The 23,575-nt window shown below is 49.1% G+C and overlaps 1 protein-coding gene and 1 long non-coding RNA gene across 11 annotated transcripts in view; one reads left to right on the top strand and one right to left on the bottom strand.

The window, feature by feature from the left end:
• The window catches only part of ISLR2 (immunoglobulin superfamily containing leucine rich repeat 2), a 37,480-nt gene that overhangs the window by 4,088 nt on the left and 9,817 nt on the right, over positions 1–23,575 (bottom strand). The window contains exons 1-3 of one of the 10 annotated variants that reach the window (XM_003811128.6): positions 4,406–4,545; positions 2,091–2,158; positions 1,396–1,505 (exon numbers count right to left, since the gene is read on the bottom strand). The gene's annotated coding sequence lies outside the window, so the exon portion shown is untranslated. The other 9 variants (XM_034939124.3, XM_003811125.6, XM_057299848.2 and 6 more) reach the window with 9 other exon arrangements.
• Positions 3,615–6,794, top strand: LOC117976061 (uncharacterized). Its single transcript, XR_004666587.4, has 3 exons — positions 3,615–3,748; positions 4,089–4,697; positions 4,980–6,794. It is a non-coding gene; the product is annotated as an uncharacterized LOC117976061 (long non-coding RNA).

Below are 23,575 nucleotides of genomic sequence, written 5' to 3'. Positions count from 1 at the left end.
ACTCACTGAACCCCAGCTTACCTCCCCTATCAAGCTGTGCCTCCGCAAGCCCGTCTAGCACTAGTTCCAGGGCTCCGGTAACCTCCTCTATGGCCAGGAGCCTCTCTGAAGTGAAGGTCAATAAAAATCTCGAGGTTCAACGGATGCTCCCTCCCAGGGCCCTAATTTCCTTTTCCAGCGGCCCGGTACATCGCCCTTTTTTCTCTTCCTACTCCTTCCTTCACGCTGGAGCTGGCCCCTCCGTGGGCTCCGCAGCTCGCCCATCTCCAGCGGGCTCCTCACGTACCCCTCTCTGTGTTTCTAAGCCTTCGTTTAACCTGGTGAAATGGATCCTACCCAAGAAGGACATTTTTGTCCGTGACTGGCTGTCCTCCCTGGAACCTTTGTCCCACGCACAGCACTCGCACACACGCCCATGCAGGCACACAACAATACAAACAGACGCGGGGCTTCATAATCAAACCGCCAACTTCTGCAGGGGTTTAGAGGACCTGATGCTCAATTAGGAGGCTCACAACACATTTCCTAAACTCACAAACACATATGCACCCAGACATGGACACAACAGACCCTGCAGACCTCATTGTTCTCTTAACCAGCATTTGTACAGTGTTTCCCACCACGGTACAAAGCGCTTTCCTGTCCATTGTGACAATTGACAGACACAAGGACACAAGTCCTCACACGAACCGACCCACCCACAAGAACACAGGCATGTGCCTGTGTGTGCATACAGCCCTCCACTGTGACCGAAACCCAGCAGAGAAGCAATAGGAGGACCTGCACTGCACCACTTGAGATGTGGGATCTGGGGAAGCCCATCCCCATGCCCTACTGCATCTAAGGCCAAAGTCACCTGCCCGGGGCTGCAGCTCCTGTGAGGGGAGAAGAAGGGCTGCTCTGCCAACCTTCCTTACGGGGAAGGAGGTTCTCCCCCATGTTTGGACCAGGTGTGTTGGGAAAGCAGTCACTAGAGCTTCCTCTCAGGTCCCTCAGGCGGCTCCCATTGGGCAGAGGCGTCCTCAGCCAACAGGTCATGGGGCTGCCACTAGCTAATGAAGCTGGAGAAGATGAAAGATTCTGCGCCTTTCTCCACAGCTCTGCGGTGCCTAAGGACCCCCTCCCCATAACACCTTAAGCCCGGTCACACAAACGAACTTGCACAGACTCCCTGCCCCCATTTGGAGCGCCTGTCAGGTTTGGCAGAGCCCCTCCCACAACTTGTCTTTGGGAACCTGCTCCTTCACTCTGCCTTTGCTCTTCTGGGAGGGTCCCTTCCCTCCCTTCCCGGTTCCTGCCAGACAGCACCCCCCCCAGCCCCGCACCCCATCAGGTGCCCTAGGCTGGACCTAACCCCACCTGGGTCAAGGTTGTGGGGTGGCCCCCATTGCTTACCCAATATTCGCCGACTCTCAGTAAATGTCCTGGGGCTGAAACCCCTTCTCCAGACCCGGCGTGGCAGAGCAGGGAAGATAGCCCAAGCAAGATACACGCATGTGTTGTGGCTGTGGGGAAAACGGGGGGCGGGGGGCAAAGAAAGGGACAGGTAAGTTTGGGGACTCGGTGGCCCCAAAGTACCACTTCAATTTTTCCTTTTGCGTCCGTTTCCCCCACCTCTCTGGCTGCAGGTTGGAGAAAGTCCTTGCGCACTCCCGGGCCTGGCGGGGACGCGCATAGCCTCTCCCGCCTCCTGCTTGGTCTACTTTTGTTAAAGCCACGGAGACCCTCCCCAAGGCCAAGACACGTCGGTCATAAGGGGCATCCCACGCCCACTGTCCTGGCTGGGCTCTTCGCAGCCTACTTCACCCCCATAACCCACGTACCCCCACATTTACACAGCCGCTGACATTGTTACTGTCCCTGATCACACCACCTCCCCCACCCCACGTTCAAACACATTCGCGCACACAGTCCCTCACACCCTCCCCATAGCCGACCTTCACAGTTTACAATCATCCATGGTCAGGTAATAATCGCATCAATGTGTTCAGCCCCTGCTACATTCACACGCATTTTCACGGGCACACCTGCACCCGGGACACTTACCGTTCTCCTCTCGCACACGCATACACACATTCACACGAACTCACCCTCACGCGCCTGTCCCGCCAGCGCCCGCGAGCTTCGCTGCTAATTGAATGCAAGCCGCTTTTACGCCCTGCAACACGTGAGACAAACCATCTTTGAGGAATTTGGGGGAAGGAAAGGCGCGCGGCTGAAGTGGGGGGGAAAGGCGTGTCTTTGCCTTTAAACTCGTTTTGCCAATGCAGGCGGTGGCACCGACAGACCTCGAGCGGGACCCGCTGAGCTGCGCGCAGCCGAGCTCGCGCGGACCCTTCCCTCCCGCACCCCCCGCTGCTAGCCGCCTCCTCCCCGAAGCCACGTTCAACATGATGCATAATTGATAGTGTTAGCAGAGCGCCGCACCCTCCCTACCATTTTTGCCTGGATCTGGGCTGATATAAGCCCTAGTCTCCCCCGCCCCGCCGCCCCAACCCCCCCGCCCCGCCTGCTAGTCTAACCCGACACCAGAATGCACAGCCCTGCAGGGCGTGCTGGGAAGGGACACCCCCCTCCCCAGCCCACCGCAGCCCTGCCCAGCCTCTTAAGCCGGAACTCTTTACTTCTGGTCTTTTGTGGCTAAACCAGCGCTTGAAGCCCACTGCCCGACGCGTTGGCCTGCGCGCACCGCGGGACAGGTGGAGCAGGGGGAAGCTCTCTCGAGCGCACCCAAGCACCTCACTCCAGGTCTTGCCTGCTCCAGGAGAACGGGGCACGGAAGCTGCAGCAGACAGTAGCACAGACAAGGATGGTGGCAAAACGTCCGCTACTCTTGAGCACGGTGGGCTGGGGACTTCAGGCCCGAGCATTTCTCCCATATCTGCCCCCCATATCTTCACAGCCTCTCAAGCAGACACACGGTCAACCCCACACGCACTATCCCCCAAGCCGCGGTGGCCCCTCACCGCCCCGCCGTCTCACACCCTCACACAACAGCCGGCTTCAGCAGACTCGCTGTTCCCGACTGTCGCTCCCTAGCTCTGATGAAACCCCGACATTTCTTTCAGCGACGAGGAGGCGGAGGCGCGGCGGTGTCGAGGCATTTGGCTAAAACCCGGTTTCCGCCCCCCTGCGCTGCCCACGTTAGCCCTGGAGACAGCTACCGGCCATAACCAGGAAAGGGGTTCAGGCTCCGGGAGACACGCAGAATCCCCACCCATTCTGTAGCCACTGAGCTCTCTGGGAGCACCAAGCCCCACAGCCATCACCCCGGGCCATGGGGGTCTCTCGATGGCGCGGGTTTGGGGCTTCCGTGGAGATCAATACCCCGATTTGAGTGTTGAGCATCTTAATGAGCTAGGGGAGGGGGTGGGGAAGAGAGACAGGCTAAGAGCGCAGCGTCTAAAGAGACCACCCGGCCCGGGGTTCCGAGGCTGCTTTGTAAATTAAATATGAACAGACTGGTGCGCTCACACTCCAAGCGTCCCTCCCTCTCCCCTACTCCTGCCGTCGCTACAGGCGGCCCAGCGGGCTGGGACCATCGCATCTTGCTCAGCCCCAGTTCAGAACACAGAACTTCACACCGCCTGCTCGGGCCTGGAGTCCCCCCCCCGCCGACCCACGGGGAGGGCGCAAGGCGCCTTTCAGGGAAGGTGTCTTCGAAAATGGTCGAGGGGTGAGAGCACTGTGACCCGTCCCTGCCGGGGATCCTGTGGTGGGACAGCCAGGATTGGGTCCCTAGCCCGGGGTGAGTCCCTGAGGTTTCTAGGCCTTGCGGTGTCGGGAGAAGGAGGCAGACGGCGGGGCCAGCACACCCTTCTTTGTCTGCCGAACAAGGTGGGGGTGGGGGCGGGGAGCGGCGTCCTGGGCAGTTGTCCGGGTGTTGGGAACCCTGAGGGGGCGGTCTTGGGAGCCTGTGCCTGGGAAGGATCTTTGGAGGCAGGGGCCCAGCAGCGGGAGCTGAGTCCGGTCCGGGATGGCGTGTCCAGGGGACTTTTCGGGACTGAGTGAGGGGCGCCAGGCGGGGAGGCTCAAGGCCCTCCCCCGGTTTTTACCTATTTTCTTTCTTTCTTTTTTGCCTTCCGCAGGGAGGCAGAATCTGGGTAATGGAAGGGAGAATGGGCTCGCTATCTGCCCAGAGCTTCCCTGGACTGCAGGAACCCGTCCTATAAGCAACCCCGAAACTTCGGGGCCCGAGGACCAGGGAAGACCCCCTTTCCTTGCTGTCTTGACAGGGTTGCAGAAGCCAAGGAGTTCGGCAGGGAGACGGGGCTCCTGGGGTGGTTAAGGACGCGGTGACCACCCCTGGGCGGGAGCTGACTCCCGCGGGCCCGGAGGCTCTAGCTTACTCTACAGCAAATGCTTTTGTTCCCGGAGGCTGCCCTGGGGGAAAGACGCCCCTTACCCCTGCCTTCGACCCTGGAGAGCCCAGTGCCCGCCCGGGCAGGGCTGGAGCCCGAGTCGCCCCAGGCAGAGTCCGCCGAGGCCTGGGGTGGGAGCCGCGACTTCTGGATCTGCCTCCGAGCTCAGCTAGAAGACTGCGCGCACCTCGTCCGGCGCCGCCCGGCGCGCAGAAGCGGGTCTAATGTTTATAACGTTAATAATGACAGTTAGGGAGGGCTGTGGAGCCGGGAACCAAGACCTCATCCCGCCGCCGCCCACGTCTTTGATCATTAAAGAAACAGACAACTAATCAGGTGTGTGGAAGTAGGGGTGGGGGAGGGGAGGGTGACAAGGTTCCAAGCCGCGAGCGCAGAGGGTCCCAGATTCAGAATCTGCCGAATCCAGACTAAGGCTTCTAACCAGGCTGGAGCCGACCCCAGACAGACCCAGGAATGGAGAGCTGGAGCCCCTGGCCGCTTTCTGCGGATCGACCCTTAACTTCAACGTCGCGAACCCGGAGCGTCGGAAGGGTGGGGAGGGTTGAAACCGGTTGGATCTGGGGACTTGCTCCAGCGACTCCATCCGCGCTGTTCTAGGGCCCAAGCCTGGTCCGCGCGCGCCCCCTGCTGGAAGCCGCTTGCCGGGCGCAGAGGCGGGTCAATGGCGGAGGGTGCTGGCTGGGCGAGGAAGATGTGGCTGGAACCCTGCACCAAGGCGACCGCTGCTCACGGCTCTGCAGTCCCGCGGCGCGATACGCCAGTGGGGCGCGCTTAACCAAAGTCCCGAGGCTTTACTTCCCGTGCCCACCCAGTCTATGTCCCAGGTATCAGCAACCTCTGGTCCACTACACAACACAGGCGCGGTCCCTACTTCGCGCTGCGTAGTTTCCAGTGCCCAGGGCGTCTCCTAATTCTTGAGCGACTAGTCCCTGGCACAAAAGCTTCCTATACACCTCTCCCACTCTCCCTTCTCTCTGAGTCTTATGACTTTGTCAGCGGCCTATTAAAATAAATGTCTGAGATCTGGAAAAAAAAAATCTGTTGGCGCTAACAGGGGCAAAGAAAACTGCAAAATTGGAAGTAATCGATGTTTGATTGAATGTTTAAGACATGCGACATTGTGCAAACGATTCTGTTGCAACTGCACTCAGAGTTGTACATGTCCTTGTATTTTAATGTGGCCCGCGGAGGATTTAATGGACTTGCCTAAAGATGTGGGAAGGGCCTCTGAGAATAAGAAAGCCGGGGCCCAGACGGGCATCAAACATCCCCAGCATAGCAGCCGGTTAAGGCTGCAGAGACCTTCCCCAAGGCTGCCCTCCAGCCAGAAGCCCCTGAACACTCACTACTTCCCATCTTTCAGCTTCTGCGCGCACAGAAACACACACACACACACACACACACACACACACACACACACACACGTTCTCTCCAGCCCCACACCCCCAAGAAGCTGCTTTCCTTTTCTAATTTCCAGTCGAAAGATCACTCCTCAGGGAAGCCAGGCCCTGTTTATACTCCCTCCTCTGGCCTTTCCTTGTACAGGCTCTATGTAGTCGTCAGGCGGGCAGGTCCTAGCGTCAGCCTCCATTATGTACTGACTGTGTGTCCTTAGCCAAGCTATTTAACCTCTCTGTGCCTCAAGAAAAAAAGGCATAAATAAGAGTACTGACCAGGCGCGGTGGCTCACACCTGTAATAATCCCAGCACTTTGGGAGGCCAAGGCGGGCGGATCACAAGGTCAGGAGTTCGAGACCAGCCTGACCAACATGGTGAAACCTCGTCTCTGCTAAAAATACAAAAATTAGCCGGGCGTGGTGGTGCATGCCTGTAATCCCAGCTACTCAGGAGGCTGAGGCAGGAGAATCTCTTGAACTCGGGAGGCAGAGGTTGCAGTGAGCCGAGATAGTGCCACTGCATTCCGGCCTGGGCGACGGAGCGAGACTCTGTCTCAAAAAAAAAAAAAAAAAAAAAAAAAGAATACCTATGCTTTTGGGTCACCTTGAGGATTAAATGAATCAATGTATGCAAAGCACTTAGTACCTGGCACTTAGTGCTCAGTACTTGAGATACGTTTTTAATATAATAGCTGAATTAGCCATTATTATTGCCTTGCAGAGTGGGACACAAGTTTGATAAAAGGTTCTGCTGCACACACCCCTACAGGCTTGTGTCCTGCCTCCTCCACAGGGGAGGACCTTGGCTCTGCCCCCAGACCTCTTCACCACCACCACCCCCTTTGCACACACACACACCATGGGTATATGTAGAAACCAGATTTACTATTATTATTTGTAAAGGTTTCTAGTTTCAGATACTTAGACTGATGCTTGTCAGCATGCCTGTTTGCAAAGAGAGACCCGCAACTGCAGACTTGGTGGAAGGTTTTTAATTAAAACTACATTCTGTTTAAGTATTTATTGGACTTTGTGACTTTAATTATTTTCTAGGGAAAAACAAAAAAATCCACATTTGCCTATGAGAAGACTGTTGATTTCAGAGGAAAGTAGCAACCTGTCGCAGTTTGCTGGAGGCAACTGAGAGGAATTTTCTGAATGGTTCAAATGAAGCTCGACATTATTAATAATCTGGGATCCAGCCCATGACCCTCCTCCCAGCATTTTCATGAAATTAGCTTAACGTACTGGCAAGGCCTTTTATTGCCATCAAAATTAACAGCAGCTCTTCCAGTGGCAGCTCATGTAATTATCTGGGTCTGTGCTTGTCTCACTGAATAAGAGGAACTCCTGCCTGGAAGAGGCGATACTCCTGCATTCAAAGGGGAACATGGCTGAGGAAGATGGCTCATGCCTGTAATCCCAGCACTTTGGGATGCCAAGATAGAAGGAATATTTGAGCCCAGGAGTTTAAGACCAGCTTGGGCAACATAGTCAGACCTCATCTCTACATTTTTTTTAAATTAGTTGGGCGTGGTGGCGCACAACTGTGGTCCCAGCTACTCTGGAGGGAGACTGAGACCAGAGGATCGCTTGAGCCCAGGAGGTCGAGGCAGCCATAAGCCATGATCACACCACTGCACTCCAGCCTGGGCAATAGAGTGAGACTCTGTCTCAAAACAAAAACAAAAACGAAAACAAAAAACACAACAAAAAAACACAACAAAAAGACACCAAAAAACAAGTAAGGGGGGCGGGATGCAAAATGCTTGGCAATCCCACCCCAATTCAGGCAGGACTGGTTTCCCCAAGAGATTTTCTGAGGCAGCCAGCTCCTCCGTGGCAGGACTTGCCATGGTAAAGGGTAGGGCCGGGTGAGGCAGGGGAGTGGGGGCTGGGGATGATGTGTAATATTTCCATCGGCAAATAACAAGATTCCCACCCCCAAGGATGGAAAGTATTAAGTGTATCGTCTCACAAAGCAGGAAGCAAGGCTGGCTTCCCGGCTGTTGATTCAGCGGCTCAGTGACATCAGCAGTTGCAAGTTCTTTCATCTCTCCCCTCTGCCACCCTTAATAGGGCTTCCAGCCCAAGGACTGGGTCCCTTGGTGCCTTGGTGTCACTGGAGGGCTTCTGGAGCCACCAAGGAAACATACCTATTGCGTTTTTTGTTTTTTTTTCTTTTTAGATGGAGTCTCACTCTTGTTACTCAGGCTGAAGTGCGGTGGCACAATTTTGGCTCACTGCAACCTCCACTTCCTGGGTTCAAGTGATTCTCCTGCCTCAGCCTCCCGAGTTGCTTGGATTACAGGTGCGTGCCACCACACCCGGCTAGTTTTTGTATTTTTAGTAGGGACAGGGTTTCGCCATGTTGGCTAGGCTGGTCTCAAACTCTTGACCTCAAGTGATCCTTCCGCCTCAGCCTCCCAAAGTGCTGAAAATTACAGGTGTAAGCCACTGTGCCCAGCCACAAACGTAATGTTAACAGACTAGTGGGTTAGAAAGACAGGCTTCTCTTTTCCGAAGCCACAGCCTCTCCCCTGGGTCTTGTCATAGGTCTTGACATAGGTCCTATTGTCATAGGACTGTTTATCTCTGAACCAGTCACTGGTGAAGGGGATGAAATTGATTGGTTCAGAATAATTATCTGGCCCTGATATGGCTATAGAGGAGTCAATCCCAAGGCTCACTACAAGCAAGAAATCCCTTTTAAATAGAAGGATTGGGGAATTGCATGTTCAGAGTAGCCTAATATTGTATCAAAATGAATTGAAATGAGAATGACCAGGATTATAATGGACCATACTAGATACTTCCTTATCTGGAGTTTAGACCAATCTATATCCACAGTCTGAGATCACAGTCAGGGTCAGGGCAGTGTGTGTGACCAACTTCAGGAAACTCTGGTAGGCATACAAACCAGAGGATTCTTTGCTTTCACAGAATTCTTGGATCGATTGATTTATTTTTATATTTATTTATTTATTTATTTATTTGGGCTGAGGATCAAACTGTATTGTCCAGCTGGCCTCAAATCCTGGGCTCAAGTGATCCTCCTGCCTCATCCTCCCAAGTAGCTGTGCCTAGAGGCACACATCGCACCCAGCTCTTTCACGGAATTCTTGAAAGGATAAAAATCTGTTCTTGGAAATGCCTGTGCTGGGATCCAAAGCTATTTTGGGAGCAGTGGAAGCTTCAGTCTTTAGTCGGATATTTATGAACAGGAGATGTTTATGAACTCAAAGATGTCCCTATATGACTTCACATCCTGAACATGTCTCCCAGTCCCATGGCAGAGAAGAGAGGCACTTTTACTGTTGAGGTGGAAAACAGGAGGAATAATTCTACCTTGGTCTTAGGAAAAATGTGGGGCAGTGCAAAGTGGGGCAGACCACACTGGGCTTGGAGCTCCACAACCTGAAAGCTCACTCCAGCTTCACAAACTCTCTAAGTGGTCTTAAGCAACTCCTTGCCCTCTCTCCTTCTAGGTTTCCACCCATGCAATGGTAGGGGAATGGGCTAGATGTGTGTCTTGAGGCCCTTGGGTGCTGTGGCCTTAGAATAAGCCAGTTTGCAGGTTGAGTTGGGGCTTTTGGGCCGCAGGCTGCCATCTGACAGGGCTTCCTGCAGGAAGACACCCTCCTTGGGAGCCTGGGGTTGTGGCTTCCTCTCTTCCTCATGGCCCTTGGCAATTTCTGTGTCTCCCCTCCCATCACACTGCAACCTGCCTCCCGCCTCATCTCTTGAGGCCCGCTTGGGTCCCAGGAGCTAGCCCCTCCCCCAAACTGCTGTGCACTGCTCTGTGGGCAGAGGGAGTCTTCCTGCTTCAAAACACTTACCAAAGGCTCTTTCCATAGCAAGATTCAGGGGCGGTTGGGGCACTGTTATTTGAGGTTAAAATCTGATCACTGAATATTTTGGGAGCCTGGCACATTGACCAGGAAAGAACAAGGCTGCCACCCCTTCCTGCTCTGCAACTCTCAGTCCTCCATTCCGTGGGGCCATCACAGGACACAGAAAGGCCACAATAAACACACATTCAGAGAACCCCCCACCACCACCCTCCCCACCACCTCCTGTGGCCTCCTGCAGACCGCAGGAGGGCTGGCCCAGAGTCTCCTCCTCCTCCTCCATCCCCCAGACTCAAAGCTCTTGGGGTTGGGGGGCTGCGCAGGGCCTTCCCCTCCACTGTCCCCATCAAAGCCCAGAACAGCACAGGGAGGGCACTTGGTGGGCTGAAATAAAACTGACTTTTCCCTCAGACCTTCAGTCTCTTGCTGTCAATAGACTGTTTTCATTTACTCTTGAAAGTGGCTTCCCAGAAGCAGAGCTGAGACAATGTTTTGTGTGCAGGTGGCTGTTTAAAAAACTGCCCAAGCGAAAAACAACCAGAAGAGAGAAGGGGAAGTAGGAAAGGAAGAGGAAGAAGCTAAGCAAAGGTGTGATTTCAGGCACAGTCTCAGTGTTGGACTGATCCCAGGAAGCTCCAGAGTGAAAATGAATCCTGTTTGTCCCAATGAGAGGCAGGGAAGCTCACTTCCACAGATGCACAGCAGTCAGACATTGGCCAAGGGCTGCCCCTGGGGGATGGGACTCCCAAGCACTTTCCCCTCTCCGTGCCTGTAGGCAATCAGCTCTAGTAGCCTGGAAAGACTCTGTGAAGTCTGCACCCACCTTAGGGAGATGCAATGACAGCCTTCAAGGATCAGAGAGTCACCCAGCATCAGAGTTTGGGGCCTGGAGGTCCTCTATCCCTTTCACTTTACTGGGAGGGAGACAGAGGCCAAAAGAGAGGTCACAGAGCAGTTGGGAATGGGAAATGTCCCCAGCCTATCTGGGCAGTCTGGGTCAAGGACGTGCCAAGCCTGGTGGCTGTGGGTGAGCTTGCTGATTAGGAGGCCCTTGAGGCTCTTGGGCAGGTGTGGCCTCGACAGTGGCAAGGGCAGCTGTCTCTGGGGTGGATGGGACAGGCACCCCCACTTCAGGTCTCCTGCGTTAGTCCCCCGTACCCCCACTCCATTGCCCACGGGCACTAGAACAGAATCCCATCCATGTGTGGGAGAGACTGATGTTGTACCCTTGAGTTATCTATAATAGGATGCTGACCCCAAATCAGGCCCCATAGAGAGGGCATCTCATCAGGCAGCTGGCTGGGGCAGAGATCTGGAGGGAGGAGAACCCTCCCTGAGGTGGATCCTGGCATGTTGCAGAGATACCTGGAATTCTGTACCCAGGCAAGGCCAGTTCAAATGGCCAAGTCTGGGGGGAAGCCAGGCACAATTCAGTGTAAGGGGGTCTAGAGTGGTAGATCAGGGGTTAGGGGACTGTAACTTCTCTTCACTGACTTCCTGTGAGACTTTGGAAGTCTTTCTCCCTTCTCAGCCTCAGTTTCCCCTCCTGTGCTGTGGGGCTCAATGTCCCTCCTTCCTGCCTCATCTTGGGGTTGGGTCTGTCACATTCTCACTCCTCAAGCCTGTCCCTACCAAATCCAAGCTGAGGAAGGGTGCCTCAGTGCAGCGCCTCCCAGGAAAAGATTGCTCAGGTGCTGTCCTCTTCTGTGTCCTCTTCAAAGTGCCCCAAATAGACTTTCCTGGGGAAGCCAGAGGAATCAGGCTATGAAGAGTGACCCCGTGCAGTGCAGCATCTGTGAATCCTGCAGCCCCATCTTCCTGCATCCTTATCTCCAGACTCAGCTGGGAACTTGATGTATTTATTTGCCTCTCCCAGGGCCCCACTGTGTCCAACCCACATATCTTCCGGCTGTCTGGTAGCCCCGTGCAGGCAAGGAGGGAGGGGATTGCTATAAATCCCTCCAGCCTGCAGCCAGCAGGGTGACCCTGTCAGGTAGAGGAGACAATCAAGGTGGCTTGGAGAGATGGGGACAAAGGCACCAGGAGAAGAAGCTTGGGATAGAGTCACCTAGATACTAAATGGGCTGGAATCAGGGGAGAGGAGAGTGAGAGAGGAAGGGGAAGGGAAGAGGGATAGGGTGGGCAGGGGAGGAGAGAAAAAGGGAGAGAACAGAGGAAAGGAGAACAGAGGAGAGGAGAGGAAGGGCAGGAAGGGAAGAAGCAGACTGCTTTCTAGTGCATTCTGGGAGTCAGCACAATGCCTTCTGGTCTAGGGTGCTGGGTGTATAGAGTTATTTTTTAGTGTGTTGCCAATCACTAAATTTAGTACTTTCTATATGTTGTCTCATTCAATCCTCACAATTTGTGAAGTATGCATTATCACCCCCATTTGCATATGAGATCACAAAGGGTAAGCAGGTTGTCCAAGGTCACACAGCAAAGCTGGGATTTAAAGCCAGGTCCCTCCAAAGCCTATCTTTTAACTTCCACACACACACAGCTCCCTGTTCCCAAGCCGACTTTATGAGTGCACCACCGTAAACCCAGCCACACCCACCCTCACCTACCCTCTGCCTCCCCGTGGGTTGGTCTGACTTTTTTTTTTTTTTTTTTTTTTGAGATGCAGTCTCTCTCTATTGCCCAGGCTGGTTTGCAGTGGTTCAATCTCGACTCACTGCAACCTCCACCTCCCGGGTTCAAGCGATCCTCCCACCTCAGACTCCGGAGTAGCTTGGGATTACAGGCACACGCCATCACACCCGGCTAATTTTTGTACTTTTAGTAGAGATGGAGCGTCACCATGTTGGCCAGGCTGTTCTCAAACTCCTGACCTAAGGTAGGCAGTTTCCCCATCTGTCTTCATCCTACTGCCTGGCATCGTATCCATCAAACTGTTTTTAGAGTTATGTCTTGATAAGATAAAAATCATGGTGGGAGTAATTTACACCCTAGTGAGAGTCACCTAAGATTCCCTTATCTTCTCAGACCTTTTAGCTGAAGTTGGTTATGAGAGAGGATGGGGTCGGGGCAAGCGCTTGGAGCTTGCACTGTTTCTTGCTGATGCCCTGGCACAGTGTGAATATGTCAATCTAAATGGAGAGCTCTATGCATGTTCCTCTTTATTCCCTTTGTCACCAATACCAATTCCCAAGGCCGAGCCCTGGGAGGGTTGGCCTGAAGGACCTGGAGGTAATAGAAAACGCTTGGCTTTGGGTTTCAGGTCAAGCTCTGCCAGTGACTTGCTGTGTAAGATGAGACAAGTCAGTTCACCTCTCTGCACTTCAGTGACCTCATGTATAAAAGGCTGGTCTGCACTAGATTATTAATTTTCTTTAGGTTTTGCAATTGTTTTTTGTTTTAACATTATATTCAATTATTCCCTCATCTTTATTAAAGTATAACTGACAAATAAAAATTGTGTATATTTCCAGTGTTCAATGTGATATATGCATACATTGTGAAATGATTAAATCAAGTTAATTAACATTTTAATCACCTCACATACTTTTATTATTATTATTTTTGTGGTAAGAACATTTAAGATCTATTTGCTTAGAATAGTGTTTACTAGCGGTGAGGAAGGGTAAGGGGGAGGGGGTAGCCAAGGGTTGGCTAACAGGTTAACAGATACAAGAGTACATGGCTGAGTGCAGTGGCTCACACCCGTAATCCTAGCAGTTTGGGAGGACCACTTGAGCCCAGGAGTTTGAGACCAGGCTGGACAACATAGGGAGATCCAATTTCTACAAAAAATTTAAAAATTAGCCAGGCATGGTGGTGCACGCCTGTGGTCCCAGCTACTTGGGCTGCTGAGGTGGAAGGATCGCTTGGGCCCAAGAGGTCAAGGGTACAGTGAGTTGTGATTGCACCACTGCATTCCAGCCTTGGGGACAGAGTAAGACCCTGTCTGGGGAAAAAAAAAAGAGTACAGCTAGATAGAAGGAATAGTTCTAGTGTCTTTAGCACTATTGGGTGACTATAATTAATGACAATTTATTACATATTTTTAAATAGCTAGAAGAGTGGATTTTCAATGCCCCCAGAACAAAGAAATGATAAATGCTTGAGGTGGTGGAGATGCTAATTATGATTTGATCATTACACATTGTACATATGTATAAAAATACTATACTGTATCCCATAAATATATACAATTATGTGTAGATTAAAATAATAAAAGCAGGCCAGGTGTGGTGGCTCAGACTGGTGATCTGAGCACTCTGGGAGGCTGAGGTGGATGGATCACGAGGTCAAGAGATTGAGACCATCCTGGCTAACACGGTTAGCCATCTCTACAAAAACTACAAAAAATTAGCCAGGCGTGGTGGCATGCACCTGTAGTCCCACCTACTCGGGAGGCTGAGGCAGGAGAATCGCTTGAACCTGGGAGGCAGAGGTTGCAGTGAGCTGAGATTATGCCACTGCACTCCAGCCTGGGCGACAGAGCAAGACTCCATCTAAAAATAAATAAATAAATAATAAAAGCAAAAAATCTACTCTTAGCAATTTTCAAGCATGCATTATTAACTATAGTCATCACGCTGTACAACAGATCTCCAGAACTTACATTATATTTAATGCTGATCAAAGTACTAGATACACAGAGGTAACAACAAAATGGTACCTGGAGCAAGAAATCCTCAGTAAAACAAGAAAAGAAGAAAAAAAGAACAAAACGGTAATGAAAGGCTTATATCAAAAAGCATTTCCTTTCTTGCCTTTGAGTCCTAATTCCCATAGGTCATCACTTTAAACTCATTTTGTGACTTCCCCTGGTATGTTATCGTCATATTTCTAAAGAATGCTTATGTTGCTATTTCTTGATTTGTTTTCTTCAGTATCTTTCAATTCCTGGCATAGCTCAGTATAGGGCTTACCTTCCTATGAGGTCTTAATTTCCTTGCCTCCATTTCACCAATTTGACTGGATCACAATCGTATGAAATCAAAAGCATTTACATTCTTGTAGCCATCTAAATATTGTCCCTAACCCAAGTCCTGCGCTGAAATTGTTTCATTTCTTTCCTTTTTTCCCCTGGAGTTAATAATTGCTTCAGGGCCGGGCGCAGTGCCTCACGCCTGTAATCCCAGAACTTTGGGAGACAGAGGCGGGTGGATCACAAGGTCAGGAGATGGAGACCATCCTGGCTAACACAGTGAAACCCCGTCTCTACTAAAAATACAAAAAATTAGCCGGGCGTGGTAGCGGGCACCTGTAGTCCCAGCTATTTGGGAGGCTGAGGCAGGAGAATGGCATGAACCTGGGAAGCGGAGCTTGCAGTGAGCCGAGATTGCACCACTGCACTCCAGCCTGGGTGACAGAGTGAGACTCCATCTCAATAATAATAATAATAATAATAATAATAATAATAGCTTCAGATTTTTCCCCTTCATTTGCTTATTTTTCTTTTTGCCAATTACCTACCCATTTTTTCAGATGCTCCAACCAATCTATCAAATGCCTAGTGATAATTATCCAAAAACTAAGATACACTGGATACTCTATCAGCCCCATTATTTTCGAGGAAATTCCCACCTAATAAATTTTGGTCAGACTGGTTGTCTGCTCTCAAACTCTGTCTCCTGATAAGATGTTATCAATGACAATGCGTGCCTGAAACTTCATTAGCAATTTTAATTTCATCCCGGTCCTGTGGTCCTGTGATCTCGCCCTGCCTCCATTTGCTTTGTGATATTCTATTACCTTGTGAAGCACGTGATCTCTGTGACCCACACCCTATTCATACACTCCCTCCCCTTTTGAAAATCACTAATAAAAACTTGCTGGTTTTACGGCTCGGGGGGCATCACAGAACCTGCTGACATGTGATGTCTCCCCCGGACACCCAGCTTTAAAATTTCTCTCTTTTGTACTCTTTCCCTTTATTTCTCAGACCAGCCGACACTTAGGGAAAATAGAAAAGAACCTATGTGAAATATCGGGGGTGAATTTTGCCTGATATCTGGCTGAATTTCCCCCGACAGTTCATTATATGCCAGCAGACACTAGCGAGAAGGGCACCTGAATGTTTGAGAGACTCAGTGGCACTATCCTTGGTAGGCTGGGATCGATAAGAGGAGATGCTGCCATGAGACCAGGCTTCGTGGTGACAGTGGGAATGGTGGAAGGTGAGAACAGTGGATGCCAGGTGGTGGCCCTTCACCATCATCCACAAGGTGGATGTAATTAACTTAATTGGTAGGAAGGCTAGAGTGATAGCCAGGATGCCCTGACCTCCAGGGAGCTGTTGTGTTAGCTACAAACTGATGGCATTCCAGGGGAGAGTTACATAGGCAGTTGACTAGGGTGGTTTTTTCTTTTGTTTTGTTTTTTGAGACAGGATCTTAATCTGTAGCCCAGTCTGGAGTGCAGTGGCACAATCATAGCTTTCTGCAGCCTCAACCTCCTGGGCTGAAGCAATCTTTCCACCTCAGCCTCCCAAGTAGCTGGGATTACAGGCATGTACCACCATGCCTGGCTGTTTTTTTTTTAATTTTTAGTGAAGATGAGGTCTTGCTATGTTGCCTAGACTGGACTCAAACTCCTGAGCTCAAGCAATCCTCCTGCCGCAACCTCCCAAATTGTAGGGATTACAGGTGTGAGCCCTAAGATATTTCCTGATTTGTGTATTCAGGAAACAACATCAACAAGATCTGGCCACAGAAGGTTGCAACAAAAAATTGCAATTTCCTACCCAGTTTTCAGACTGAGACAATTGAGACCTATAGCTCATGGATTGTAGGGGAGGCTGGGTATTCTTAGAAAAAGATCCTGCAACATTACCACATGATATTCATTAATTATTACCTCAATCCTTCTCCAAAGGGATCTGGGGTCATTGATGAAAGTAACTGTAGCTGATGAAAAGGGAATACCCAGACTGTTTGAGGGTAATTCATATAGGATTAGAGCTGACCGTGCCACCATAAGATCCACAATGCCACCATGTCCCCTCCCCAGTAAGACTGAGGACATGTGAAGGATAGGTAATAAATAGATCCCTGGATGAAGAGGCTGCAGCCCCATCTGGTTGTCATTTCTCTGTCCCTAAATATGCAATTGATATGAGTATGCTTAGAAGCTGACAGAGCTCTCACTTTACTCCCTGACCTGTGGGTATGAGCCACTATAGTAGGAAGAGCCCAGGGGAAGTCTCTGAAACTCCCTCTTCCTACTTCCAGGAGCAATGCAGTATTCCAGGTGGAAACACAGAGATTTATCACCTCCCTCAACTGTGACCGCCACCTTATAATGATAGTATTCTTACATTTCCCCACCTGTCCCTTGTGCCATTCTCATCATCATTTTACTTCCACACGTTATAAACCCCACAATGTTATTACTTTTGCCTCAGTCAATTATTTCTAGACATCAAAAAATAAGAAAATAGGATCTTTTCTATTTATCCATGTATTTATTATGTCAGTGGTCTTCATTCCTTTGTGTAGATCCAAATTTCTATCCAGTGTCATTTTTCTTCTGACCAAAGAACTGCTTTTAACACTTCTCAAGAGTGCAGGCCTGCTGGTGATTATCCTGGCTTTTGTTTGTGTGAAATAGTCTTTATTTTGCCTTCATTAAATTTTTTGAAAATTTTTATTCCTTTTTTTTTTTTTTTTGTAGAGATGAGGCCTCATTATGTTGCCCAGGCTGGTCTTGAACTCCTGGCCTCAAGCAATCCTCCTGCCTTGGCCTCCCAAAGTGCTGGCATGATTACAGGCGTGAGCCACCACACCTGTCCTTATGGAGTATTTTAACTGCTTTTAATCCCATATCTGCAGAGTTAACTTTTTCGTCTCTAGTAATTCTTCTTTGTTTTATTTTGAGACAAGGTCTCACTATGTGCCCAGGCTGGAGTGCAGTGGCACAATCACAGCTCACTGCAACCTCGACCTCCTGGATTCAGGTGATCCTCCTGCCTCAGCCTCCTGAGTAGCTGGGACTACAGGTGCATGCCACCATGCCTGGCTAATTTTTGAATTATTTATAGAGATAGGTCTCCCTATGTTGCCCAGGCTAGTCTTGAACTCCTGGGCTCAAGCAATCCTTGTGTCTCAGCCTCCCAAAGTGCTGGGATTACTGGTGTGAGCCACCGCACCCAGCCTGTGTTGTTTTTGTTTTTTGTTTTTCAATATATCTTCTATTTCTCTCTTCTCATCATGTTCAGATTTTTCTAGCCTTCTTGAACATATGGAGCATATTTATAATATGTTAATGTCCTTGTCTGCAAATTACATCATCTCTGTCATTTCTGGGCCTATTTCCATTGATTTATTTCTCTCCTGGTTATAGGCCCTATTTTGCCTGTTATTTTATTTATTTATTTGAGACAGGGTCTTACTCTGTCACCCAGGCTGGAGTGCAGTGGTGTGATCTCACCTCACTGCAATCTCCATCTCCTGGATTCAAGTGATTCTCGTGTCTCAGCCTCCCAAGTAGCTGGGACTACAGTTGCGTACCACCATGCCTGGCTAATTTTTGTATTTTTAGTAGAGACAGGATTTAGCCATATTGGCCAGGCTGGCCTTGAACTCCTGGCCTCATGCAATCTGCCCACCTCAGCCTCCCAAAGTGCTGGGATTACAGGCATGAGCCACTGTGCCTGGCCATTGCCTGGCAATGTTTTATTGACTGGTAGACATTGTGTTTTTGTGTTGTGACTGCTGGATTTTGTTTTCCTTTAAATAGTGAGGGACTCTGTTCCAGCACTAGTTAAGTTACTTGAAATAAGTTGGATCTATCAAGGTTTGCTTTCAATCTTTGTTAGGACAGTTTCAGAGAAGCCTTTACTCCAGTGCTCATTTAGCCCCACTATTAAGGCAATACTTTTCTAAAGCTTCTCTTCCATTTCCTAAGTATTATGAGGTGTTTTCATTCTGACTAGTGAGAATATGAATTCTCTCTAGCCTGTTGTGAGCTCTGGGGATTCTTCTGTCTGCTTTCTGGCAGTTCTTTCCCTGGGTACTTTCTTCTCACATACATCCATATCAGCCCTTTGCCAAAGGCTTGAGGGCATCTTCCATAGCTCTCCAGAGTTCATGTGCTCTCTTCTCCCACCTCCTCCCTGGTACTCTACCTCACAAATTCTACCAGCCTTGAAGACCTTCCCAAGCTCTGATCTCTGTCTCCTCAATCCACCAAGACCACTGGACTTTGGATTTCCCTCCCTGCATTGGAGCCTGTAAGTGCTTCCGGCAGTAAACCGAGGACACTGTAGGGTTCACCTTCTTTTAGGGATCATAGTTCTGCTCGACCTGTTCTCTGATGTCCGAAAACTATTGTTTTATATATGTTGTTCCATTTTTCTAGTTGTTCAAGGTGGGAGGCAAATCTGGTCCCTGTTAGCAATCATGGCCACATGTAGAGGTTGCAGGATGTTGTTTACATCTGTATCTTTTTTTTTTTTTTTTGAGACAGGATCTTGCTCTGTCACCCCAAGTGGCGCCATCTCGGCTCACTGCCACCTCCACTTCATGGCCTCAAGCGATCCTCCCACCTCAGCCTCCCAAAGTGCTGGGATTACAGGTGTGAGCCACTGCACCCGGCCTAAAATTGTATCTTTCTTATTATCAGTGAAGTTAAACATTTTTTCCTGTGTGTCAGTGGCATTTGCGCTTCTTTTTCTTTGAACTTTCGTATATATTTTTCCATTTTTCTTAGAACTGTTGGTCTTTGTCTTCTCTACTTTTAGAATAGAATGAATATGATATTAATCGTACTTCGAATTGTGGCCATGATGGAGTACCTGTATTGATGATGGTCTCCCAGCATAAACAACTACAAAGCTGGACAAAGTACATGAAGAAATTGTCTTCAGCCATTGGGCAATAGGCAGTTCCAGGTACAATCTGAGAGAAGGGAATCACATGAAGTGACTGCTGTGTTTTTCTGGTGGGGAAAGTTTCTAAACCCTCAATGACAGCATGAGGAAGCAGAGTTCAGGCAAAGAGGATCAGTCTTGTTTGGTGGAGGAAACAGAGACTGCTGCTCAGGGCTGCTAAAATGTGTGTGGCAGAGTATCAGAAAGGATGGAGTTGTAGAGAAGAAGCCCCAGAAATCTTATAGAGGTTGCTGCAGGTCCTTGGCCAAATCCCAAACTCTGAATGTGTGGATTGAGACTCTGCAAGGCCCAGCACAGAACAGCTGATGGGGAGCTGAGAGCTAAACAGCGATTTCAGTGGTCACAGAGTGCTGGAAACACATCTGAATTCTGGCTCAGCCAGCATCTCCACTCTTGGAATCTCAGGTCTTGATGAATATCCCAGACATTCACAGAGGGCCTAGAAGGCCATGCCTTAGGATTAAGGAAGATTCTCTAGGAATAAGAGCAAAACTGAAAAACAGCTCACCCTAACAAAACCTAAAATGTAGCCTTGACACTCAAGATCAAGTTAACCCAACAGCAATTTAATTCCCTGCCAAAATAAAACTCAACACTAGAGTAGGATAACATAACCCACATCTCTACAATGAAGGTTCACAACGTCCAACAGCTCAAGAAATACTAGATGTGTGAAAAAGCGAGAAAATATATCCTAAAATTAAGAGAAAACCAGTCAATGCAAACAGACATGGTGGCTCATGCCTGTAATCCTAGCACTTTGGGAGGCCAAGGCAGGTAGATCACTTGAGCTCAAGACTTTGAGACCAGCCTGGGAGACATGGCAAAACCCCATCTCTACTAAAAATTCAAAACTGAGTTGGGTGTGGTGGTGTGCAGGGGCCCATAACCCCCAGGCTGTGGACTGTACCCGTCGGTGACCTGGTAGGAACCAGGCTGCGCAGCAGGAAGTGAGTGGTGGACAGCGAGCATTACTGCCTGAGCTCCGCCCCCCATCAGATCAGCAGGCATTAGATTCTCATAGAAGCGTGAACCCTAATGTGAACTGCACATGTGAGGGATCTAGGTTTCACACTCTTTATGAGAATCTAATGCCTGATGATCTGAAGTGGAACAGTTTCATACCATAACCACCAACCCCGACCCCGTCTGTAGAAAAATTGTCTTCCATGAAACCAGTCAGGACTGCTGGTGGCACGTGCCTGTGGTCGCAGCTACTTGGAAGGCTGAGGTGGAAGGATGGCTTGGGCCTGGGAGGTGCAGGTTGCAGTGAGCTGAGATCATACCACTGCACTCCAGCCTGGACAACAGAGTGAGATCTTGTCTCAAAAAAAAAAAAAAGGGCCGGGCACAGTGACTCACACCTGTAATCTGAGCACTTTAGGAGGCTGAGGTGGGTGGATCACCTGAGGTCAGGAATTCAAGACCAGCCTGGCCAACATGGTGAAACCCCATCTCTACTAAAAATACAAAAATTAGCTGGGCGTGGTAACATGCGCCTATAGTTCCATCTGCTCGGGAGGCTGAGGTAGGAGAATTGCTTGAACCTGGGAGGTGGAGGTTGCAGCGAGCTGAGATGGCACCATTGCATGCCAGCCTGGGATACAAGAGCAAAACTCCATTTCAAAAAAAAAAAAAGCAGACCCATAAATGGCTCACACATTGGAATTAGCAGGCAAGAGCTTTAAAGTAACTACATACATACGTTAAAGAATTTAGAGAAATATCAACGCTTGGTGAACATGGTTAAAAGAGAATTTAGAGAAATGATTTTTAGTATAAGTATGTCCTAAATATGCATGGTACATACTTACTAAATAATTATTTGTTATCAGAAATCTAAATTTAACTGGGCTTCCTATATTTTATCTGGCATCTCTACTCCAAAGCCAAGCAGGACATAGTCCAGAGTTCTATCTTCCAGCAGGTGACCTAGCCTAGGACACGGCCTGGCCAGGGGCAATTGTGCATTGAATGGGTTATAGATGCCAGTCATCCAATGTGTCAAAGGTTTTTCCAGACCTGCATACAATCAATATTATTTTTATTTAATATTTTTGCCTAAAGCAACTTTAAAAATTTTAACCTTTTATTTGGAAATATAGATTCAGAGGAAATTTCAAAGATGGTACAGAGAGGTTTCATGTACTCTTCACTCAGTTTCCTCCAAAGGTTCTATTTTGTATTAGTGTAGAACAATATCTAACAATGTCACATGTCTAGGTCTATGCCATTTTATCACATATGTAGACTCCTTTAACCACCGCTACAATCAAGATACACAACTGTTCTACCACCACAAAAATCCCCCTCCTGCTATTCCTCTGTACTTATTCCAGGCTCTTCCCCTCCACTATTCCTACTCCTGACAACCACTAATCTGCTGTCTTTATAATCTTCTCACTTCAAGAACATTATAAAATGGAAAAATTAGCCAGGCATGGTGGCACGGGCTTGTAGCTCCAGCTACGTGGAGGCCGAGGCAGGAGAATCGCATGAACCTGGGAGGTGGAGGCTACAGGGCAAGACTCTGTCTCAAAGAATGAATGAATGAATGAATGAATAGAGGCCTGGCATGGTGGCTCACACCCATAATCCCAGCACTTTGGGAGGCCGAGGCGGGTGGATCAGTTGAGGCCAGGAGTTCGAGACCAGCCTGGCCAACATGGCAAGCCCTGTCTACACTAAAAATACAAAAATTAGCCAGGCATGATGGTGCACGCCTGTACTCCCAGCTACTCGGGAGGCTGAGGCACAAGAATCACTTGAACCCAGGAGATGGAGGCTGCAGTGAGCCGAGATCATGCCACTGCACTCCAGTAGGGCCAGAGTGAGACTTTGTCTCAAAAACAAAACAAAAACCAAACAAAAAAAGAACATTATATAAATGGAATCACCCAGTATGTGGCCTTTTGAGATTGGCTTTTTTTTTCTACTCAGCAAATGCCCTTTGAGATACATCCAAGTTGTGCATGCTCCTTTTTATTGCTTTTCTGTTTTTTTTTTTTTTTTTTTTTTTTTAGATGGAGTCTCCCTCTGTCGCCCAGGCTGGAGTGCAGTGGCGCGATCTTGGCTCACTGCAACCTCCACCTCCTGGGTTCAAGTGATTCTCCTGCCTCAGCCTCCTGAGTAGCTGTGATTATAGGCACCCACCAACACACCTGGCTTTTGTTTTTTGTTTTTGTGTTGTTTTTGAAACAAAGTTTTCCTCTCGTTGCCCAGGCTGGAGTGCGATGGCACGATCTCAATCTCGGCTTACTGCAACCTCTGCCTCCTGGATTCAAGTGATTCTCCTGCCTCAGCCTCCCAAGCAGCTGGGATTACAGGTGCCCACCACCACGCCCAGCTAATTTTTTTGTATTTTTAGTAGAGATGCGGTATCACCATGTTGGCCAGGCTGGTCTCGAACTCCTGACCTCAGGTGATCTGTCTACCTCAGGCTCCTAAAGTGCTGGGATTACAGGTGAGAGACACCATGCCCAGCCTTTTTTTTTTTTTTTTTTTTTTAAGTAGAGACAGGGTTTCACCATGTTGGCCAGGCTGGTCTCGAACTCCTGACCTCAAATGATCTGCTCACCTTGGCCTCCCAAAGTGCTGGGATTACAGGCGTGAGCCACCGTGCCTGGTCCCCTTTTTATTGTTGAATAGTATTTCATAGAATGGATATGTCAGTTTGCTTTACCATTCACCTATTGGGGGATATTTGGTTCTTTCCAGTTTGAGGCTATTACAAATAAATCTGCCACGAACAATCATGTATGAGTTTTTATGCAGACATCAGTTTTATTTTCTGGTACAAATGCCCAGAAGCAATTGCTAGGTCATATATTGAGGTGTATGTTTGATTAAAGAAGCTGCCAAACTATTTTCTAGAGTGTCTGTACCATTTTATATTCCCACCAGCGATGTATGAGTTAGTTTTGTCTGCATCCTCGCCATTATTTGATATTACCACTATGTTTGATTTGAGCTGTTCTAATAGATCTGTAGTGATATCTTACGTGGTTTTAATTTGCATTTCCCCAGTGGTTAGTGTTGAAGATCTATTCATGTGCTTTAAGTCAACTCATTTTTAAAACCTAAATACATGTATTTAAAAAGGAA

Source organism: Pan paniscus, chromosome 16, assembly GCF_029289425.2.
Source record: "Pan paniscus chromosome 16, NHGRI_mPanPan1-v2.0_pri, whole genome shotgun sequence".
Classification (NCBI taxonomy): domain Eukaryota; kingdom Metazoa; phylum Chordata; class Mammalia; order Primates; family Hominidae; genus Pan; species Pan paniscus.
Note: the sequence above shows the minus strand (reverse complement) of the source record. Positions and strands in the feature narration are given on the sequence as shown.